The sequence below is a fragment of the Mytilus edulis genome, chromosome 2 (genome assembly GCF_963676685.1).
Source record: "Mytilus edulis chromosome 2, xbMytEdul2.2, whole genome shotgun sequence".
Classification (NCBI taxonomy): Eukaryota; Metazoa; Mollusca; class Bivalvia; order Mytilida; family Mytilidae; genus Mytilus; species Mytilus edulis.
This window is the reverse complement of record NC_092345.1, coordinates 32,095,291-32,117,569: the sequence shown is the minus strand read 5'-3', so window position 1 is coordinate 32,117,569 and position 22,279 is coordinate 32,095,291. Positions and strand designations below refer to the sequence as shown.

Below are 22,279 nucleotides of genomic sequence, written 5' to 3'. Positions count from 1 at the left end.
TGGTCATATGTGGTGGATTAATACCCGTGATCTCAGAAGTGTACCTCAAAAGCCAAGCGAGTGACAAAATGTACTTTTAATATTACCAATATTTTGTTATAAGTGCTATTGACAAACTTTTTGCGAGGAAATGAAACGACGAAAGAAGAGAAAAATGTGTTTTCCGTTTCCATTGGACATATTCCTATCACAACTATGATGAACTTTTGATGTAAATATAGATCTGTACAACTGATTTCAAATGGATCCTACTAAATTATTAGCTAAATTCAAAGGTGACTTTACCGAAAACCCAACTCGTTGGTGGAAATTATTTGAGAACTTCGTTTCGTTATATTACGATGAATCTAAATTGTGTAATGCATTTCCACTATTTCTAGAAGAAAACGCACAAATATGGTTTAATGGATTACCGGAAGATTTAACAAACACTCGTGAAAATTTAAAATGCGAATTTCTGAAGAAATATCAGATTTCATACGGACAGAACTTTCAAAAACTTTCGGACTTTATAGATTTAAAACAAAAAGAGACAGAATCTGTTGCAGAATTTATTAACCGAGTTAACGCTTTGTCTGAAGACCAAGATGTGGGACAACAATTCAAATTGACGAAACTGCAGTATAGATGTAAACCAGAACTTGTTACACTTATGTCCCTAGGTAAATGGCCGGAAACAGTCGAAGAGGCAGAAGTGCGCTTGCGGTCAGTAGAAGCAAACTCTAACTATTTAGAAAAATGTGAGAAGAAGGAAACCGAAGACAAAATTATGTCAGAACTGAAACCTAAAATAGATATGATGTTTCAACAAATTAGTGCCGTTCACAGCAATACAATAAAACAACTTACAACCAGCCCTACAATGGTGGAGCCACTTCTTTATCCGGATGCTGATCGCAAGGCCCAAGTTGAACAACGTACAAGAACGCCAAGACGACAACGCAGACGTAACCCATGCCACAGATGCGGTGAGTGTGACCATATACCATCTCAATGTCGCTTTATTAGAATAAAATGTAATAAATGCAAATCCATAGGCCACAAAGCAAAAATGTGTAGATCAAAACAAAAACATTTTTCGGCGCAACCAACAAAATTTATTTCGGCAACAGGTTTTAATAACACAAAAGCATCAAATTTAATTAAAATTCGGGTTGCAAATCATTTTGGTATGGCTATGGTTGATTCTGGAGCTACTATTAGCGCAATTTCGGCAGATTTTTATTATGCAAATTTGCATAAGAAGGTTACACTTAAAAAGGCATCTCTTCTTGCAACTGGAGCAAGCGGAGCATCTTTAAGAGGAATAGGAACAATTGATGTCCCTATAGAAATAGGTCGTTTAACAATGCAACAAACTTTTCATATTTTTGAAAATTTCGCACATTCAATTATTCTTGGTTTAGATTTCCTAGATCAACAAAAAGCTAGGCTTAATTTTGATGACAAAACCCTTGTTCTACAGTCTGGTATTACTGAAGTTCCCCTTACTAATGGTGATAATAATGACAATAGCATATGCTTTATTTCTTTAGTTAACGATGAAGTAATTCCCAGTAGGTCAGAAGTCATTATCCCCGTTCAAACTGTTGACAAAAGTATAAAATCTAAATTAGGTATTATTGAACCGAACCCAGCCTTGGTTGGTAAACAGAATATTGTAGGTGCCACATGTCTAGTACAAATAAGAAACAATAAAACATTTTTACAAGTTCTTAATCCTACAAATGCCAAAGTACGGTTATCAAAGCACACAAATATAGGCAAGTTCAGTGAAATTATAGAGAACTCAATTTCAAGTGAAATCACTGATGACACAATAGAAATAAATTCAATAGATAAGGGTACACAAAATAAATATAATGAAGCAAAGAACATCGAAATAGCTAAAAGTTTAAATTTCAATTTTTCTGACTCTGATTTAACAACAGAACAAAAACGAAAATTAATGGTGATGTTAGGTACAAATAGGGACGTTTTTGCTATGAATTTATCCGAACTTGGTTGTACAGATCTCCATCCCCATCGTATTGAAACAGGCGACGCACAACCTGTAAGACAAAGGTTTTACAGGCAATCACCAGCCGTTAAAGGAGAAGCCAGCAAACATGTAGAAGAGATGTTAAAATACGATATCATAGAACCGTCACAAAGTGAATGGGCCAGTCCCATTTGTTTAGTCCAAAAGAAGAGTCCAAAGTCAGCATCTTCAACACCCAACACGCCCCAGTATAGGTTTTGCGTTGATTTTCGTCTACTGAATACTTTGACGACTAAAAAAGTGCATCCGATCGTTCAAATGGACGATATTGTTGATATGTTAGGCGAGGCGAAGGCGAAATTCTATAGTACCGTCGATATGTTCAATGGATTTCATCAAATAAAGTTAGATCCGGAAACTAAACATAAAACCGCATTCACATGTCACGAAGGAGTCTTCGAATTCAACCGACTACCATTCGGCCTCTCTAACAGTCCGCACACTTTTCAATTAGTCATGTCCGAAGCTTTACGTGGTATAAACTGGAAAAGTGCACTAGTCTACATGGATGATGTACTCGTTTTTTCAAGAACATTTGAAGATCATCTTCAACACCTTACGATTCTATTTCAAAAGCTACGGGAAACCAATCTAAAACTTAAACCAACAAAATGTACTTTCGCTGCAAAAGAAGTAAAGTTTTTAGGCCACGTTTTATCAAAAGATGGAATTGCTGTTGACACAACCAAGACAGATGCAGTAAAAACGTTTCCAGTTCCCCAAAATACAACAGATGTCAGAGCATTTTTAGGACTGGCAAATTACTACAGGAAGTTCGTTAAAGGTTTTTCTGAAATTGCTAACCCGTTACACAGACAGCTTGTAAAGGGAGCTAAATTTATTTGGGACAAGAGCTGCCAACAGTCATTCGAAGAAATAAAGAAACTTTTAATTTCATCTCCAATACTCGCATTTCCAGACTTTTCAAAAGATTTTATTCTCTACACGGACGCTTCACAGATCGCTATTGGTTACATACTTGGACAAAAAGATCATAAAGGCAGAGAACAAGTCATTGCTTATGGTGGACGATCATTAAGAGGAGCCGAAAAGAACTACTGTATCAGGGATCTTGAATATTTAGCTTTGGTTGAAGGAGTTAAACAATATCATGTTTATTTGGCTAGCCGAAAATTCAGAATATATACAGATCATGAAGCACTTATACACATCCAGAAGCTCACGAAGGACAAAATCACAGGCCGACTTGCAAGATGGGCTATGTTTCTACAAAGCTACGATTATGAAATAATTTACAAAAAGGGAACGGCTAATGGTAACGCTGATGCATTAAGTAGAAGACCATATGACAACGAGATAGCTACTATTACAACAGCTACAGCCGAATCGTCAACACAAACAGAAGCCTCTTTCATCGAGTTAGACCCATATGCGTCTATTTGCGAAATAACCACAAGTCCAAAAGAAAAAGTCGTAAACGATCAACGGACAGATGAAAATTTCAAAGATGTCATTAAATATATATTGGATAAAGAACTACCCGACAAGACCAGACAAGCGAGAAAAACTGTTATTGAATCCCAAGATTATATCATAGACGATGACGTATTATATCATTTATACTACCCGAAAGGAAAAGGTCACAGAGCGGATAGAATAGTCAAACGGTTAGCAGTACCCTTAACTCTACGAGACGATATCCTGAAATCATACCATGATAGTTTACTTGGTGGACACGGTGGCATTGAAAGAACTTATCATACCATAAGATATAAGTACTATTGGCCTGGTATGTACAGTGACATTCAACAATACGTACAGACGTGTATACAGTGTCAAAGAGCTAAGCCGGATGCGCACAAACGCCCGACACCTTTACAGCCACTTCCAATACTAGACGTTTTCAGACGGGTTCATATGGACATTTTAGGACCATTTAGAAAGAGTCCAGATGGATATTCACATGTCTTACTTGTCGTAGACTCGTTTTCGAAATATGTAGAAATCTTTCCTATGAAGAATACAGGTGCAAAAGACGTAGCCAACATATTTTACAACCAATGGATATGCCGTTATTCCGCGCCAGATGCAATTCTTACAGATAAAGGACAAAATTTCATGTCTAATATATTAAAAGAGGTTTGTAATATATTTGAGATCAAAAAGATGAGAACCAGTAGCTACAGACCTCAAACAAATAGTACTTGTGAGAGGAACAATAAAACAATAGCCGAGAAACTTCGTACATATATAGCAGCAAACCAATTAGATTGGCCGGATAAATTGTCCAGTATTGCTCATGCAATGAACACAAGCGTATGTACAGAATCTACACGGTATACCCCGTATTACATGGTGTTTAGTAGAGAATGCAGAACGCCGATTGATACAGTTTTGACAGCACCCACAAATGTTGGACCAGACGCAAGACTGTTCATCGATGGACTACATAGCAGTGTCTTATTAGCCAGAGAGATAGCTAAAGAAAATTCACTTGAAGCACAGCAGAAATACAAGGCGCAGCATGATAAAAATGCGAGAGAGGCAACTTTTAAAATTAGAGATAAAGTTTGGATGGATACAAAGACTACGCCAGTTGGATACTCAAGAAAACTTTGTAACAAATGGCAAGGTCCATATTACATAACTGAGGTAACCGGAAAGAATACATACAAACTACGGCGCTGTTCAGACGATGTACCAATCAAAGGACCCGTTAACGCAAACAGGTTAAAACAACATCACGATCCACAAGATAGGCCTACAAACAATGTAGATGTTCCAACTGACGACGAAATGTCGGACGATGAAGATGAAGAGGAAAATACCCAGGATACCGACGAAATTGTTCAAAACGATATACAGCCAGCGAACGAAGTACAACGAAATAACGATGATAACCGAACTAACGATGATCCAGATATGTACCAAGTAGAACGGATAATTCACGCAAAACGTATAAACAAAAAAATGCATTACAAAATAAAATGGTTAGGATATAGTCATAGACATAATACATATGAACCGGAAGAAAATATTCCCCAAGAATTAAGACATGATTATAAAGTTCGCAAGGATCAGACTAAACGTATAAAAGCACGTAAAACAAAGAGATAAAAATGCCCCCCCCCCCCACCTTATTCTTCTGTAGAATTATACATTACAATTACACATCATTTTTCAAGTTAAATAGCAAAAGTTAACTTACATACAATGTACAAGCTCGTTTTTTTTTTACATAGTATTTGATAGATAGTAACATAATCAAGTACTTCATATACAAAAAAAATAGACATATTTTTTTTTTACCTCAAACGGGAATGCTTCTAATATAACAACATTTAAATTTATATTGGGTTGTCATAGTATGTTTGTCGTAAATTTGGACCTAGTGTTTTTTTTTACACAAGTTAATGGTCGTATAATCAAACAAACATCAGTGACAGTTCATACATCAAGTAACTGCAATTTTTACAAAATTGGTGTTATTTTCATGTTTTAACAATGGTATAACGGGTACAGTCGTACCAAACTTTTTGGCATTTCTTTCGACCCCTTTCGATCATGACTTGGACTAGTCACCCAATTCGTGTTCAAAGGAGTTTCAATATAGGAGTGACTATCCTATGCTGAAACGATCAAACCTTGGAAAATATTTTAATTGCTTTTTGCATTCAAAGAAATCATTGTTAAACTTTTATTTTATTTCAAAACATGCAATTTTTTTAAACAACACCACAACACAATGTCATTTGTATATATCAGAGTATAGAAAGGAACTTCTTTATTCAGACAATAGAGTGTCTTAAAAAAATTTCCATCAGTACCTGTTTAGTTTTAAAACACACAGCATGTTTACAATCAGAAAGATTTTTACACTTGAGTTTTATACTTATTTCGTTCTTATGTTCTATTTTCTAATATTCTCAATTTGAAGTTCAACAGTTTGACCCCCCCCTTTATTTCTTACCAGTATTTTGTATCCGTAGCCAAGTTGACATAATATTTTTAGATAAGTATGTTGAGATTTTATTTACTTGCAAATTTATATTTTTAACTTTACAATCAGTATAGCGATGTTTCATACAATGCCTTTTCAAATACCGAAATGATCTACACTTTGCGTTTTTGTTTATAATAGTTATCAGGTATAAGCGACATTTTGATAAATGGTTACATTCACATAGATGTATTGACTGTATTAGTACAAAGATGTGTACATAAATATTCGTATAGTGCTACAGAAATAGTTCGGACAAATGTTCCTGAAACTTAAAACAGGTAGAATCAAAGTTCAGATTGAAGAGAATCTCCGTGATATTTTTAGTGTTTATTTCAGGACGAAATAGAGTTGGTGATGAAAACAGATTTATTTGACAGAACAATGACTTTATGCAATGACAATGCTTATATATATATATTTACTGATTTATTTTATATTCCAATATAGATTCAAGTATCGAATTTCTGTGAGAGAGACACAGTGCATGTTCATATATTATTTGCATGGTGGCAAATATTACAGACTGTTCGTTTATATTTATTGATTCGTGATTTATTCGTGTTGGTATTTAGACACACTTAGATTTTATTACATGTACTTTAAAGATATTTTGAGAGAGAAAATTTTAGACGACAAATGTTCGTAATAGCGCGCTTGTACATAATGTAAATAAAATTTGCTCTTTTTCATTTTTCCACTATGCATCTTGAAAAAGTATATGTCATAATTTACACATGCTGATACAGGAGTATCAGATAGGGACCGACGGGGTAATATGACCCGACAATTGTTCGTTCAAAGTTCACATTTAGGATTTTGTATATTTCTTTAATCTATGCTTTTTATTATTATTCCGAGTCCTCATTGCGTTTTAATAATTTATTAGTTTATTGTATTTTACGCTATTCAAAAGTTACTTGTATTTTACACTTAGCTATAATCCTTTCATTCAGATTAATTATCAAACATTTATATCTGTCTTTAAGATAAAAGGTTCTGTAACAAAGAATATAGATAATTTGACACTAAGTGATAACTGCCGAAAGCCATTCTTGACAAACTTATACGAAGCATGTTTTTAATCCGTAATCCCCGCTTTCGGCAAAACGCGAATTAATATTATTTAATAAAAAGATATTTGATTGGTTCATTTTCAGTAGGTCAAAGAGTCTTTGGAATTTGTATTTTATATTTGTGTTTATGTTGTTATTCAGTTATGTTTTAATATTTGAAATATATGGATGTGAAATAAATATGTAAACTTTCCAGCGACTTGGACTTTATCTCAACTACCGCTAGTTTCCCCCAGAAACTAACTAATATGACAGAGGTGACCAACAACCTGGTCATAAAGACCTCAAAAACGCAACAATTTGACTTAATTTCCCCCAAAAGCAATAACTGTTTGATTAAACTAAAGACAAGCTATTGGTTTGCACAATTTTTTTGGTAATAATTGAAAGACGAATGGTGTTATTTGTTGGGTTGCCAATTCTTTGGGATTTCCGAAATTGGGGAGGAAAAGTAGACTTGTAACCAACCCCTTCATCAACATTCGAATATATATATATATAAATATATATATTGTTGGCGCTGAGTATTCATTCATTTAGTTTCATTTCACGTATTTAAACATCACTGATTTCGATTTTTTTAGTTCTGGTATTAAAGTTTGGGCGTTGAAACTACAAAGGTGTTTCAGTCGCACCAAATTTATAATTGTTATCTCAATTTCAACCTTGTACAAAGCTATTTTCTGTCACACTTAGACAAATGGATGCCGCCATGACGTCGTCGTTCCATCATTTTATATAAATATTGAAACAGTCCTTGTTTCCTTACAGAGTCATTAATAAACGTGTGTGTGGTCCTTTAGGTTACATATGTTCATGTAAATACTATATTGTTATAGGTATTGTACAATAAAAGGTGAAGAATTTAAAACTATATTTTTTATCATCGTGTCTTATACATCACAAATGTACTTTACATACAGCTGGTTGAAATATGGCGATATTAATTATAAACATTTTTTCGGTCTAAATTATTTAATAATGAGAACAATAAAGACTCAAACTTGACGGAGTTTAAGGAAGAGTTGAACTTTTAAGTATTTCCAAAGATGGCATATACTGTTTTAGGAATAGTTTTAAAATTCATCATATCGTTTTCGTGGAACGCGACACCAAACGAAATAAAGAGTTGCTAGTAATAAATATAAAGAAAGAATTATAACCAACTCAAATTATAACGTAATTTACCTATGACGATAATTATAACAGAACAACTTCTGGATCCCTGTAATTCATACTTTTAACTGCCTAATGAAAACAGATTATTTGACAACAATTGTACACTTTGCCATTTTCAACTGGACCATACAGAATAAAACTATCTTTAGCTTTATGTGAATTTATTTGATAATGAAGAATAGTACCGTTTACAAACTTTAAGAGCAGGTCAAACGGGACAAATTCGCCTGCATAAAAACCCCGAAAGCAAGCAAAAATGTCAAAAACACAAAAAAAATGCAAACAAAGAACAGAAAACCAAAACCTAACGAGATAATTTTGATTGACTCAATTTGGCCCATATCTTAATTCTTTTTGGCTACATCCTTTAAAGCTTATTTGAATGGTTATAATATAAAGTATTCCTCCCTGAATAATTGAATGTGCATTAGGAAATTAAAAAAACTATGATAACTTTCGTGCGTTCGAAGTGATTTTTCAACGGGGATTTAACGATCCACAAGCGATGATACAAAAAGCACCACAGACCATACCCAGGGAGTGATACAGTTTTTTTTTTTAGAAAATTAATCTTAATTCTTAGATTCCGAAATATCTCGGTGAAAACTTCCAAACGAAAGAGCAAAAACAACCCATTGCCAGGATGATACGTGCCCATGACATGTTTTGTGTTCGGTAATAGTTTTGTTAAGCCATTAAAGATACCAGTTACATTTTTCATGTAGTTAAAAAAAAAACAGTGGCGATCCAACTAAGACAGTTTGAAAACCAAATAATTTTTAAGTTAGAGGGCATTAAAACAGAAACATTCAGAGTAGTAATGCTAAATCTGGTTTATAATAAATTTGTTTAGTGTTTTGAATATTGATAACATTAATATGTAACATTTAACTTTACAGAGACGGAGCGCATTTTTTGTTATTTGGTATACTGCTTTGCCGATAACTGGTCTTGCTTTAACCTCGGTTATACATATTCACTGATTGAAAGGGAACCATGGGGTCATCAGGTTCTAGAAAAAATTAAAAGCACTCATTTCAATATTTACATTATGTGTTACTGATGTTAATTTTGATTTGCAATTAATAATTAAAACAAATGCTGATAGAATTCCTATTATAAACGAATGTTTACTAAATACACAGATATTATAGAATTAGAGAAAAATCCAAAGCAAATACTAAATGCGTGTATTGATCGTTTAAAATCAAATGCTTTGATAAAAAATTGTCACTTTTCACGCTAGAATAATAAAAACGTTGAATAAATTGAATATGGCCGTGTCTGCCACATCGTTTCACACTAATAAGTAAGACATGAAATATTAAAAGATCTTAAAAATACAATGTTATAAATCAAATATATTGTTAGATAAAATGGATAAAAACAAATTATCGTTTTTATCCATCTTGTTTAAATTCATGTTCACAGGAATATTGAAATTGGTTTCCTTTGAGTTAAGCATAAAACCATGAGCGTGTCACGAGGATTACTTAACATTGCAATATAGCGATGGAACTCCTCGTATAATTATGAAAGGCAAGATTACAATTTTGATGTAATGTACTAGGTGAACGAGGATTGGACCAGGAATAGAATGACACAAAATTTGTATAACCTTGGAAAAAAGTCAAACACCATTTAAGAGCCAAACCCAGACTACATTTGTAATCCTGTAAGTTCATATAAAAACTTGTTAAGACAGGCATGTGAGCGACAACCTAAACAGTATTTTTTTGGGCTGGATTAGTTCGGGTCGAGAGGCGGAGATCGAAAGAGAGACCAAGAGAGAGACTTAGAGTTCAGGTCGAGAGAGATAGGGTTTCATAGTAAAAACATGACCAAGTATGTTTGTTATATCCAACAACATTCTTTGTTTAAATATTAATTTAATGAGGTATTTTATTAACTCCATGCTGTATATCTGTTTTGTAGAATGTAAATAAAAGTTCAAATCAAATGAACAATATAAAAAGTTATGTTGTTTTCATTTTAAATATGCTAAAATAAAATGTGACAACAATTGCATTACTGTGTCTGAAAAGTCATCAGAATCTACCCACTCTCATTCAGATCACCCAAGAAACGTGAATTCACGAGATTTTTATTGCCACCATGTTTACAGAATTGCTGAACATCAAAGAAGGGCAGCCATATTGCCGTAGCGATAAATACATTTTATTACAGTATGAAAGCTAAAACAAACAGTATTAAATTTTTATATGTTTAGTGTATCAAGGTTTTCTGATTTTAAAACTGATTTGTATTCACGGTCAGATCTCCAGTAGCATACGGAGCAACGTCTGACATCGTCTGGTGAAAATCTGAATTACCATAATTTTTTATCATGAATATAGTCAATGCACAAGACATTTTCTTCAAACTGAAAATGTCTCCTTTTTCTTAACTGTTGCGATAACTTTACTAAAAAATTGTAAAAGGGATCCGTCATTTTCTAAATAAAAACATGATTTTCAAACTTATTATGAACTTTGTCTTTTCTTATCCATATCTCATCCAAAATATGTTGGAACATTTGAGTTAAAGTTTCCCAGAAAATTTGGAACGCACGTTTATTACACATTACATTGTTTTCACTTTATTTCAAATTGAAAGACGATACCAACTTAGATTAACACAACCAAGACTACAGTAAAGAAAACAACCCCTCCCCCTAAAACAATCAAATCAAACACCGCAACAACAAAAACAGACATTTTAAACACTAGACACACACGGCCAGTAACAATGGTAAAAAAATATGAAAACAATTAAGTTTCTTTTCATTAACATATTTAACGAAGAGAAGAAAAAAATGTTTTCTTTTCATGTTTGAAAAAAAGAGTTACCAGAAGATCCATCAAAATATTAGGGAGGGTGCTTACATGTACATAAACTTAATTAAAGCTCAATGACATTTAATCATTGGTGTAATTCTTCATAGTATATGATGGATGTTTTGGTGACCAAATAAACTTGTTTCGAAAGCTGTGATAAAACATCTGTATGAAATAGGTTAAACATTTCAAATTAATGTGTTAAGCAATTGTATTTTCTAACAGTAAGCCTTAATTTTATTTCGGATAAAAACGCAATTGTTTATTTTGAATTAAATTTTTTTTAAAGCTTACCAAATCTGGATATATACGCTAACTTTGAAAATATGAATAAAAAGGCCGACGGCGATAAAAAAAAACAACTGATGATGTACAAAATAGTCCACAGAAAAATAAACAAAGAGGGTTGCAATCTATTTATAAAGAGGCAAAAGCCCCAATTTCATTTTGTTTAAACGATCACTATAAGATACAGAAAGCTGTGGTTTTCAGTGCCTTACTCATTTGAGGAAGTTTGGTTGGAGTATGAGTACATTCAACGCTATCTCGTAGTTTAGGGTTAAAAGAGAAACATTCTTAAAACTGTTAATCTGGTTCTTACAATGAATCTGCAGGGTTGTTGTTATCACGATTTTCATAGCTCTCTGGAGCATTCCAGCAAAGCATTAATGGATTAAAACATGACAAGCCATAATCTAATTGAAAAAGTATTAAATTACGAAGTGTATTTAAATATTACATGGCCTTTAAGGCATTGCATATGTACATACACGAACAAGTTCATGTATTTATTAACTGTTGACTAATTTCTCATAAAGCAGCTTTAAACTTAATGGCATCGGGTGCCACTACTGGAACACAAGATGCTTACTATTCCGAAACACTTGAGTTCACCAACATTTTTGAGTGGAGTTCATGTTGCTCAAAAATATTTTTAGTGTTTTGTGGGCTGATTTGTTTTGGTCATTTCATGATCCCTTTTTGACCATGGGGTTGTCTGTTCTTGTTCAAGTTCAACTTTATAATTTTCCCCTAGGTATCTTCTAATTTGTTATATATAGGAAGGGAATTGCATAAGGTAGTACTGTGTTGACTTCAATATACTTCATGATACAAGCAATTACTACGCATTGACATTGAACCTCATTATACTGTATTCAAACCTGATCTGGAACACTAGTCTAATTACAGAGTTATATGAAACATAGTATCGAGATTGGTTTACGGCTCTCTTAAGACTCATAATCTCATGGTCCTTGTCGAAATGTCATTTTGCAACACTCCCAAATAGAGTATTAATCTTAAAATTATATTGTAGATGTGAATAAAAGGAGAAGATGAGACAGCAATCAAACGACACAAAATAAATGAATAGAACTCCACCATCTTTTATATTAAAATGATAAGATTTATTAATGTTTTTTTTCTATCTACACAATATATGTATTTGCGTAACATTTCTAAAGTAATTTTATTTATTATAAGTATCAATATATAATATAGAATATTCGTACAGTGTAAGAAAATATAAAATATATTTGATGAGCTTTATATGGAAACAGAGAAAAATGTAAGGCTCGTCGAACTTTTCGTGTGTTTTGAAGCGAGTGCAAATAAATTTCATAGCGATTCCTAATAAAAGTTTTACAAAAGTTTTATATTAATTTTTAAATTGTGTCGGATTTTGTCTCCCTTTTCAATAATCAAATAAACAATTCTTATATAATACTTTTATCACACTTTTATGAATTCATAACCTTCAACAATCAATGTTTAGGATTAAAAATCGAAAAAGAATAAATGATCTTGTAGACCCTATTAGAAAAAATCAAATGTAAAATAAACAAATGTAATCCTTATAGACCCTCTTGCAAATAATTGTGGATGCAAATTAAATCAAATGTAATCGTTCAAATTTGATTTATAGTTTTATTTCCGCCAATAAGAAGAACATAGGCAAAAAATTATGATAAAATGTGCTACTTATCAAACTAAATACAAACCACATGGTATTGAATCGACGTGGTAGGCGCTTTTTGATTGGTTATAAATTGATGATAGGTGTGCAGATACGTTTATAATCAATCCTAATTGGTTCTTTAATTGTATTTTTATTAGGCCTACCAGACACCATACAGAGTAAAAGGAGTTTTAAATAACACACTCGGTAAAATCATTTTCAATAAAAATTACTTTTATTTATCTGAAGAAGAAACCCCAAAGCATTTTAACGATAAGTAAATTGTTAGGAAACGTCTGCGAAATGATCCTGACTTGACACGTCGAGGGATAGTGTTCCGGACAATATAACCGAAAATAAATAAACAACCACACACATAAAACTGTAACTCATAAAATAACTATAAACCGTACTCTGTGTCAATAAAAGAAACAATACTGGTGTCATTGATCTTCTGTACAATTATACGGATCGTTTGTGCCAATCACTCTGAATCATCTACGATGGCTGGAGGAAAAAAAAGTTAAGGTCACTTTCAAAATGAAACAAGAATATAATAAAAAGAGAAAGTGAGTTAAAGCTAAACAAATAAGAATGAATAAAAGGCAAAAGTTAAAAAAACATAAAATCACCAAGAATAAGAGATAAAGGGACACAAGTGAGACAGCAACCGAACAATAAACGGTTTCTTTGAAATACATGTATACAAACATATAGTCACTGAGGTCAGTGAACGATTATTCTAATGCAACAACGTTTGTAACGTTCATTTTGATTGGATTACATCACTTTTGTACATGGCATCAATTGACAATTGATGCTATGGGACGTACACGCAAGCGCAGAAGGCATATGCCAGATTTTCATTACATGTTTTAACGTTGTTTTCTGTCAGTTTCATTAGAATGGAGATAACAATATTGTATTTTAAGCTCCGACGGCATCAATTGGGGATTTGATGGTCGCAAATACCCGTTTACTGTCTCCCCTAACGCGTCGCCAGTAAACTTAATTTGCGACCATCAAATCCCCAATTGATGCCGTCGGAGCTTAAAATACAATACAGTTATATCCTAAATTGACACTGATGCCTATATTATGTACCAGGTTTGCAGTAATACCCTGTTTCACATGAGACCTACTCGGTCATCGCCTGTAAAACAAACAACGTTGACATTCCTTGAAACAATATGACAAATATACCGTTCGTTGAAAAGGAACATAAATGATGCTTTCACAAAATTTGCTTGATTTTAGTGCTTTACTTAAAGCTAAAATATATTACATGTATTTATATTTTTTAGGGTAATAAATATTAAGCTGACTTCTTTGTACCTGTTAATTGAAAACGATCGTCTGCATTAGAAAGGTGAACTAACTTTGACATACAACATTTGTCATGCAGTAGTCTAAATTAAGAGGTGTCAATCATACGTTTCATTTTGTAATAAGTGCAAATGGTTGAAATTCTAACAGAAAAAAAAATAAAAATTACATAATATCATTGTTGAAGAACTTACATGGTCTTATTGGCGTTTGCCTGCTTTCTTCTCGACAATATCATTCCCTTATAATATTGCCTTTCAATGATAAGATCGCATATTATGAATTTGTGGGTTTGCAGATTTTTTGTTCTCCAATGTCGCCATGAAGTAGAACTCCTTGTATTTAAAAATACAAAACAAATGCAATTCCTAATATAGAAACTAACAACATAGCGAATAGCATACGATATTCTATCAGAAATTAGAAACAAAAGTAGTTTACAGCCTGTCCCAAGTCAGGAGCCTGTATATTCAGTGGTTGTCGTTTGTTTATGTGTTACATATTTGTTTTTCGTTCATTTTTTTACATAAATAAGGCCGTTAGTTTTCTCGTTTGAATTGTTTCACATTGTCTTATCGGGGCCTTTTATAGCTTACTATGCGGTATGGGCTTTGCTCATTGTTAAAGGCCGTACGGTGACCTATAGTTGTTAATGTCTGTGTCATTTTGGTCTTTTGTGGATAGTTGTCTCATTGGCAATCATACCACATCTTCTTTTTTATATTAAAAACTCAATAAAATAACGAGAGAGAGAAAAATATGACTGTATGACCTGCACTCCAACAGTCGGAACAGGTGCGTCGACAGGGTAAAAGAGGGACGAACGATACCAGAGGGAAAGTCAACGTAAACGTCTACCGCCATGTAGGTACCAACCGCCATTCGACTCCTTATTCGCTCAAAGATTTCTTTGTCAAAAGCGTAAGAATTATGTGTATTTGGTAACAATAAAAAGATGTGGTAAGGTTGCCAATGAGACAACTCTCCACAAAGGATCAAATGATGTAAGCACAATGAGAAAAATTCGTATCGCATATAGTAAGCTTTAAAAGGACCTGAAAAAAACCAATGTAAAAAAGAATTCAAACGAGAAAAGTAATGGCCTGATTCAGTTCAAAACAATAAACGAAAAACAAATATGATATATAGAGCAACAAACAACAACCACTGAATAACACTACTGACTTTCGGATATGCACGTAACTGATGAAGCAAGTGGTAAAAGGGTCACGGCAGGCGTCTGGACATTCTCAGTTTAATCGTTTATAAATAAATATCATAACAAAATATACTGTAGACAAACTAGCAGTCTGTTTTCCATTGACAATCGAATGAAGATTTGTCCAATAAATCTACCCAACAACTCACAACCTATATGTTACACCAATGTAACATTATTTGGCTTTTAAACTTATGGGTAGTTCCAATGAACAACAACTGTAAATGTATTCGGTGTGTGTGTGTAGTGTTCATAGATATGTTCACAGACTTTGAAAGAGACAAATAAACAAATATTGTATAAACTGCATGCGTGTGTCAATGTTCAAAACACGAACTTGACATCAGTGATCCCACTTTGTATTAATTTCGTTAAAAAAAGGTACATTGACACCATTTCTAGCGGAAAATATACGGAATGAACGTTCTTTCTCAAACACTTTTAAAAAGAATATCATTATACATTTTTTTTTGCTTTTAATCTATGCTAGTATGGATCATGCAATTTTCAAATATATTTGAAAAGTATAAGTTGACGTACATATGTTTAAGTTACCGTCATAGTGTGAAGAAATGTATACACAGTGGGAAAAGCATTAAATAGCGATATTACGTGACTTTAAAGTAAACTAAATGTTGAACGTTTACGTAAGCTAAATCAGTTGTCTTTAAATATATAGCGGGCAATTGGTTAATTGAAAGAAAGCTTACATTTCTAGCGTTTTATTCAGACTAGTAAGCTCTTATATGTCACGTTGATTGGATAAACTATCTGATGATGGCATTATGCATGCAAACGTCACTCGTCGGGCAACTCGTGTTCTTTAAAACCTTTAAAACCAGCAAAAGTCGACATTTCTAAATGAACACTTATATTTCTTGTGTTTCTATCGGCCTTATCATTGCAAATAAATATTCGATCTAGAGAAGGTATATCGACGTGTCATATCATATCAGACATCTTTTGTAACAACATGAAATTTGATTACACATGTATAGAAATTTTGTAAGTCGTGTTAGCCTTACGTCAAATGCATAAAAAATCTAAAATACCTCCAGTACAAATATATATAACCAGACTATACATTACATTATCATCACTATTCATGCGAGTTGAAGTATTAATAAATCACTTCTCGCACTCCATTCAAAAAAATTTAACACCATATTTAAACGTTTATGAATGTACACTACAATTACTTTAAAATTCCGCCCTCTTGTTTAGATTATCTTGAAAAAGTCAAGTAATAGGTGACACGTTAAATGTCTGTCTCTTTGTATAAATGTGTATAATTTACTGAATTTTATCGGCTTTATTTCGAAAGACATGGACCAGCATATAAGAGGGGCGGCTTTATATTGAAATAGCTACCAGGTTGGAACAGGAACCATATAGCAAATACATGATATAAAAAAAGAAAATGTGGTATGATTGCCAATGAGACAACTCTCCACAAGATACCAAAATGACACAGAAATTAACAACTATAGGTCACCGTACGGCCTTCAACAATGAGCAAAGCCCATACCGCATATAGTCAGCTATAAAAGGCCATCAAATGACAAAGTAAAACAATTCAAACGAGACACTTTAAAAAAATGTTGCTTTTGCTTTTTTAAAATTTACTCCAGCAGGGACGCTAACAATAATCAGGGATGTGTTGTCAAGAGTTTCTTATATACGACTTAATGGGATCTTCGAAAATAGCCAAACCATCTGAGGTCAAATTTGGCTAAAGAAGTTAAAAACTAAGACATGTATGCGAAAAAAATCCTACAGTTGCTAAGTATTATTTACTGGGCTAAATGAAAATAGCCACCAGCAGCAACATTCAAAGATTCTAATATAATGAAATCAAATTATAAATAATCTGCAACCTTTAATTAAAACAGTGATTCATTATACTTGCATTGTGTGTTCATGAAACTTTTAAATTCAACCGTAAACATGTATCCATCAATTTAAAAGTTACAACCAAACACAAAATTGACCAAACCAGATTTTTTAAAACAAATAATAAATGACGGTAGCATGTAAAATGATATATAAAAGTATTATAGCTGAAATAACTGTATTTTTTTGTTGTCTATATATCTCCTTTTGTTTGAAAAAAAACAAGATTTCCGTCGCTTTCCAAATTAGGACTCCGTATGAAAATTGATATAATAGTTTAAACATTTATTTTCGACAAATGACTTTAACCTCTGACCACAATAACACCTCAACGGTAGTAAACTTTCATAAGCACTGTATTTTACCTGTCAATGAGGAATGACCTCTGTTACCACCCACAAACCAACTTTAAACTATACTGAGAGGTGAGAAAATTAAACCTTAACTTTATTTTATTTCATTTTTTATTACTTTTAACTATCAAACAACCTTAGAGAATTTATTTTTCTCTTTCTTTTCCGGTCATTTACAGGCGCCACTAAGGAAAAGGATATTTGTTTTGGTAATATGTATGAAATAAACATCTTAAAGAAAAATGAAATCAATCGTGAAATGTAACAAAACATTCACAAAATAAAAATAAACAATTCAAATAGCCTCAGAATATTACCCGGTCGCGTTTATTAGTACGGTTTATTGTAAAATAGACATAAAATTAACAGATCAAAGTCTATAACAATCAAGTCTACTTTGAAACCAGCGACACTTTGAAAGACTAATTCACACTTTTTATATTTCTAAGTATATTTTTATGAACAAAATCAAAGGAGGCCTCCGTTGTGTTATTTGCAGTATGGCGGCACTAAATCACTTTTAGAGACAAACTTCTCTCGTGTGGATTATTTATGACTTAATGCAAAAACCAAATATTATATATCTTTCTACACTCTGGTGACTTGAAATGTACTTCCTCTTTTAAACAAACAGATTAATTTACTATATTTTTTCAAACCGTTTGAAATTTCATCAATTTTGAAATTAAGTCGATAAAATATTGTATAAACTACTTCATGAAATTGATATTAACATGATTAATCCATGAATTTTAAATCTGTTGCACAAAAATAACATATTAGTTCACTCAAACGGAAAAGTCTAATTACAAAAATAATTCAGTAATTCCAAGACATTAAAATTGCACAAGAAAAGAAACCACTCTTTAAATTAAAATATGAACAAACATTTTTCGGAATCGAGTTTACCTGAAAGTCAGCCAACATTTTAATATTCAAAAAGTATCAACTACCTTCTAAATACGTAAAATGCCTTAGGAAATCATCGAGGTTTCCACTGAATACATAAAAACCCATGTCAAAATATGGTAACATAAAAGGTAATATTTCCTGCATTATTTTTAGATTTTTTTTAATCATTGTTTTCACATAGAATCAAATTGCCTTTTAGTCAAAAAAATTTCCGTCATGTAATTGATATATGGTATTGAGAGAGACACGTGGAGAGATTTACTACCACTATATGGAAATGAATGTAAGTAATGCAATCAAAACAACATGTCAGCTATATATTGTTTCGGATTACATAAGCGACTGTTCAAAGAAAATATAAGGAACACTCGTCTCCTTTTTATATACTATGTATTTTTAATATTTTTAGATATAGGGGTGGGAAACAGTTTGTATAAAAAAGAAGATGTAGTATACTTGCAAATGAGACAACTCTCCACATAAGACCAAACGGCACAGAAATTAACAACTATAGGTCACCGTACGGCCTTCAACAATGAGCAAAGCCAATACCGCATAGTCAGCCATAAAAGGTGTGCTTTCTTATTTATGCTGCTTTTGATTCCAAAAACGTACATTGTGCTTACTGCATTTTCTACGGTGTTAAACACATTATTCAATATACCCACTTACGAAACATCTAAACAACAAACATCTTCGTATTGGATATGTGTAAAAGAAAAAGGTTTAGCAAAGTGAACCCCTCCTGCGCAAAATGTTGAAGATTTCGTATATTGTATGAGTATAAGAGAATGTAGTGCAACTGTCCTTGAAAGGAAGTCGATCTGGAATTGTGTTCCATGAACTGTAGAACACATACCATGAACTGTGGAAAACCGTTCATAGATGTTGACGTCTAGAACATTTTTTTCAGTCTACAGAACATCTGGAAAACCAAGAATTTATTTACCTGTTAAACAAGCAATTTTGCGATCTACAAATTAAGATGGTATCTGATAGGAAGTTCATATAATTCTATATTAATATTAAGCACGTTCAATGAATTTGAAGGCGAGATCAGAATCTATATGGACATAGTTTATAAAACATTCATTAAATAACATAACATCTATGATTATTAATAAAACAAGCAATGCATATTGGGTAGGAGGTTATATCCGTATCAGGAACGGGTGTGTTTCTATTCCGTTTATCTAGATATCAATCAGTGAATTTCAATAAATGCACATTTACACATTACCATAATGTACATGTAACTGCGTGTACCTAATACGATAGTTTAAACAAGTTTTGCATTTAATGTAGATAGCGCCTAGCAAATTGAACATCTATGAAATTTAATACTATTTGTTTTTCAATTCAAAAATAGATATATTAGTTGTTATTTTCATTACACGTGCAGGTGAGAAAAGTATTCAAGAAGGTACATCAACCATCCTTTGGTATCACTGTTTAATGTCGTGTTCTTGATATAGTGATCCCTAATGTTTCTGCTCTTTGGTTGTGTTGTTGTCTCTTTAACAAATTCCCTATATCCATTCCGGCTCAATTTTAAAATTCAACTCAAATAGATTAATCTATGTTATTTAGATCACATGGATTAGCACATGGTTTATAGTATCATATGACATCAGTTGCCGTTTGGCCTAAATAGCTCTTGGTGAAGTTTATAGAATCTTGTGGCATCAGTTGCCGTTTGGTCTAAATAGCTCGTGGTGAAGTTTAAAGTATCTTGTGGCATCAGTTGCCGTTTGGTCTAAGTAGCTCGTTTGTATGGTATCTTGTGGCATACATTGAAGTTTGGTCTAAGTATCTCGTCTATAGTAATCAATAGCTTTTCATAATTTAAGTTTGTTAAGAATCCTATTTGCGGCAAGGTGCTATCGACTCGGATATTAACTGACTATGATAAACAGTTTTCCAGCCGAAGGTTTTCCTACGACAGGCACTCCGTCTTCACCAATTAGAATTGACTGTCAACTTGTAGGCAAGTGTGCTAAAAGTGGTCGCGTTTACCCCATAATCAATCTATCAATCAGTCAAGCAATCATATATTGTTCTCTTACAGCTTACAGAAGTCACAATTTACAAATGAGATCTTTGCGGGGGTTAATATAATGTCGATTAAAACATCCAGAATCACAGACTTTATTAAAGTATCATTTGTTACCCAATTATACCTATTTAAACATTACAATAATTTCTCTACCCAATAATTTTGTAATGTCGTATCCACAGAAATTAAAGGTATTAATCTATTTTCAATAGCCGATTTCAGAATAATTTAACTAATACAAAGTGTTCAACTATACCAACCATTTTAAAAGTATAACCTGTCTCAAAACTTTGTATCATCAGAAACATTTGCGACTTACAGTGGCGGATCCAGAAATTTTCATAAGTGGGGGCCCACTGACTGACCTAAGAGGGGGCCCGCTCCAGTCAGCTTCATTGATTCCCTATATAAGCAACCAATTTTTTTCCCAAAAAGGGGGGCCCGGGCCCCCTGCCCCCCTAAATCCGCCTCTGCCTTACACATTCTAATAAGACGCGATCTTATACTTCGAGCAACTATGCAATACAAAAATTTGTTTTAGGATGTTTGGTTATTTTTCACTGTCGTACGATATCGACAAGCAGGACTATTGTATATAAAACCTTTTTTAAAAACCCGTATTCAAACAGATGTATTCAAAGGAGTAGGGACAATAAGGCCCTTATTTGGCCCAAAAATTACTGCAAATTTAAAAGTTATCATACATATTTTCAAATTACTGAAAAGTATCTAAGGTAAAAGGTATTCAGAAAAACAAAACAATTTTGGACATTTGAACAAGTTACCATGGCAACAAATCATGACTTAATTTGCATATTTTGTAAAATTTCGTGATTTTCCTGGTTTTTCATCAAATTTTTAAGTATATTATAGTTTGAAAAAGTGTGTGCGCACCCAAGAAACAACTTTATATTTGGTGAGATTTTGTCAATAGTTATAACAAAGCTTCTGTTAAATTATTTGTTGTTTCTTGGATGCGCACGATGTTTTCACAATGGAAATAAAGATAGAAAACTGCATAAATTCTGTAGTTTTCATCGTTTTTGTGAAAACAGTACATATTATGACATAATCGTGACATCATCACATAAGAATCTTAATGTTTATCATTTATATTTCTTGACCCTATGCATTCTAAACATTATGTGCCAATTTGAAAAAGTTATCAAGCATTTTATTTTCTTGGGCCAAAACCAAGCCTTAATTTACTCCAAATTTATTAATAAGCTTTTTAACGTAGAATTTATACAGAAAATCGTACTGCAAACATGTTGTTGTGGTTTACCATATTTGTTTGTAAGATATTTAATTTGTTTGTTTGCTTGGCTAAAACAATTTATGTAAAAAGACATCCATCAATAACTGCAAGGTACACGGCCTTTTTAAGAAAGACCACATCTCAAATTTGTATAGGACATTGACACATGGCATTTGCTTAGGTCAAACTCGGCTGTTTACAAATATGC

General features: G+C 32.8%; 1 protein-coding gene across 1 annotated transcript in view; it reads right to left on the bottom strand.

Moving 5' to 3' along the window:
• LOC139511967 (homeobox protein Hox-D11a-like) overlaps positions 1 to 22,279 on the bottom strand; it is a 45,285-nt gene that overhangs the window by 4,024 nt on the left and 18,982 nt on the right. The gene's annotated exons all lie outside the window — the stretch shown is intronic.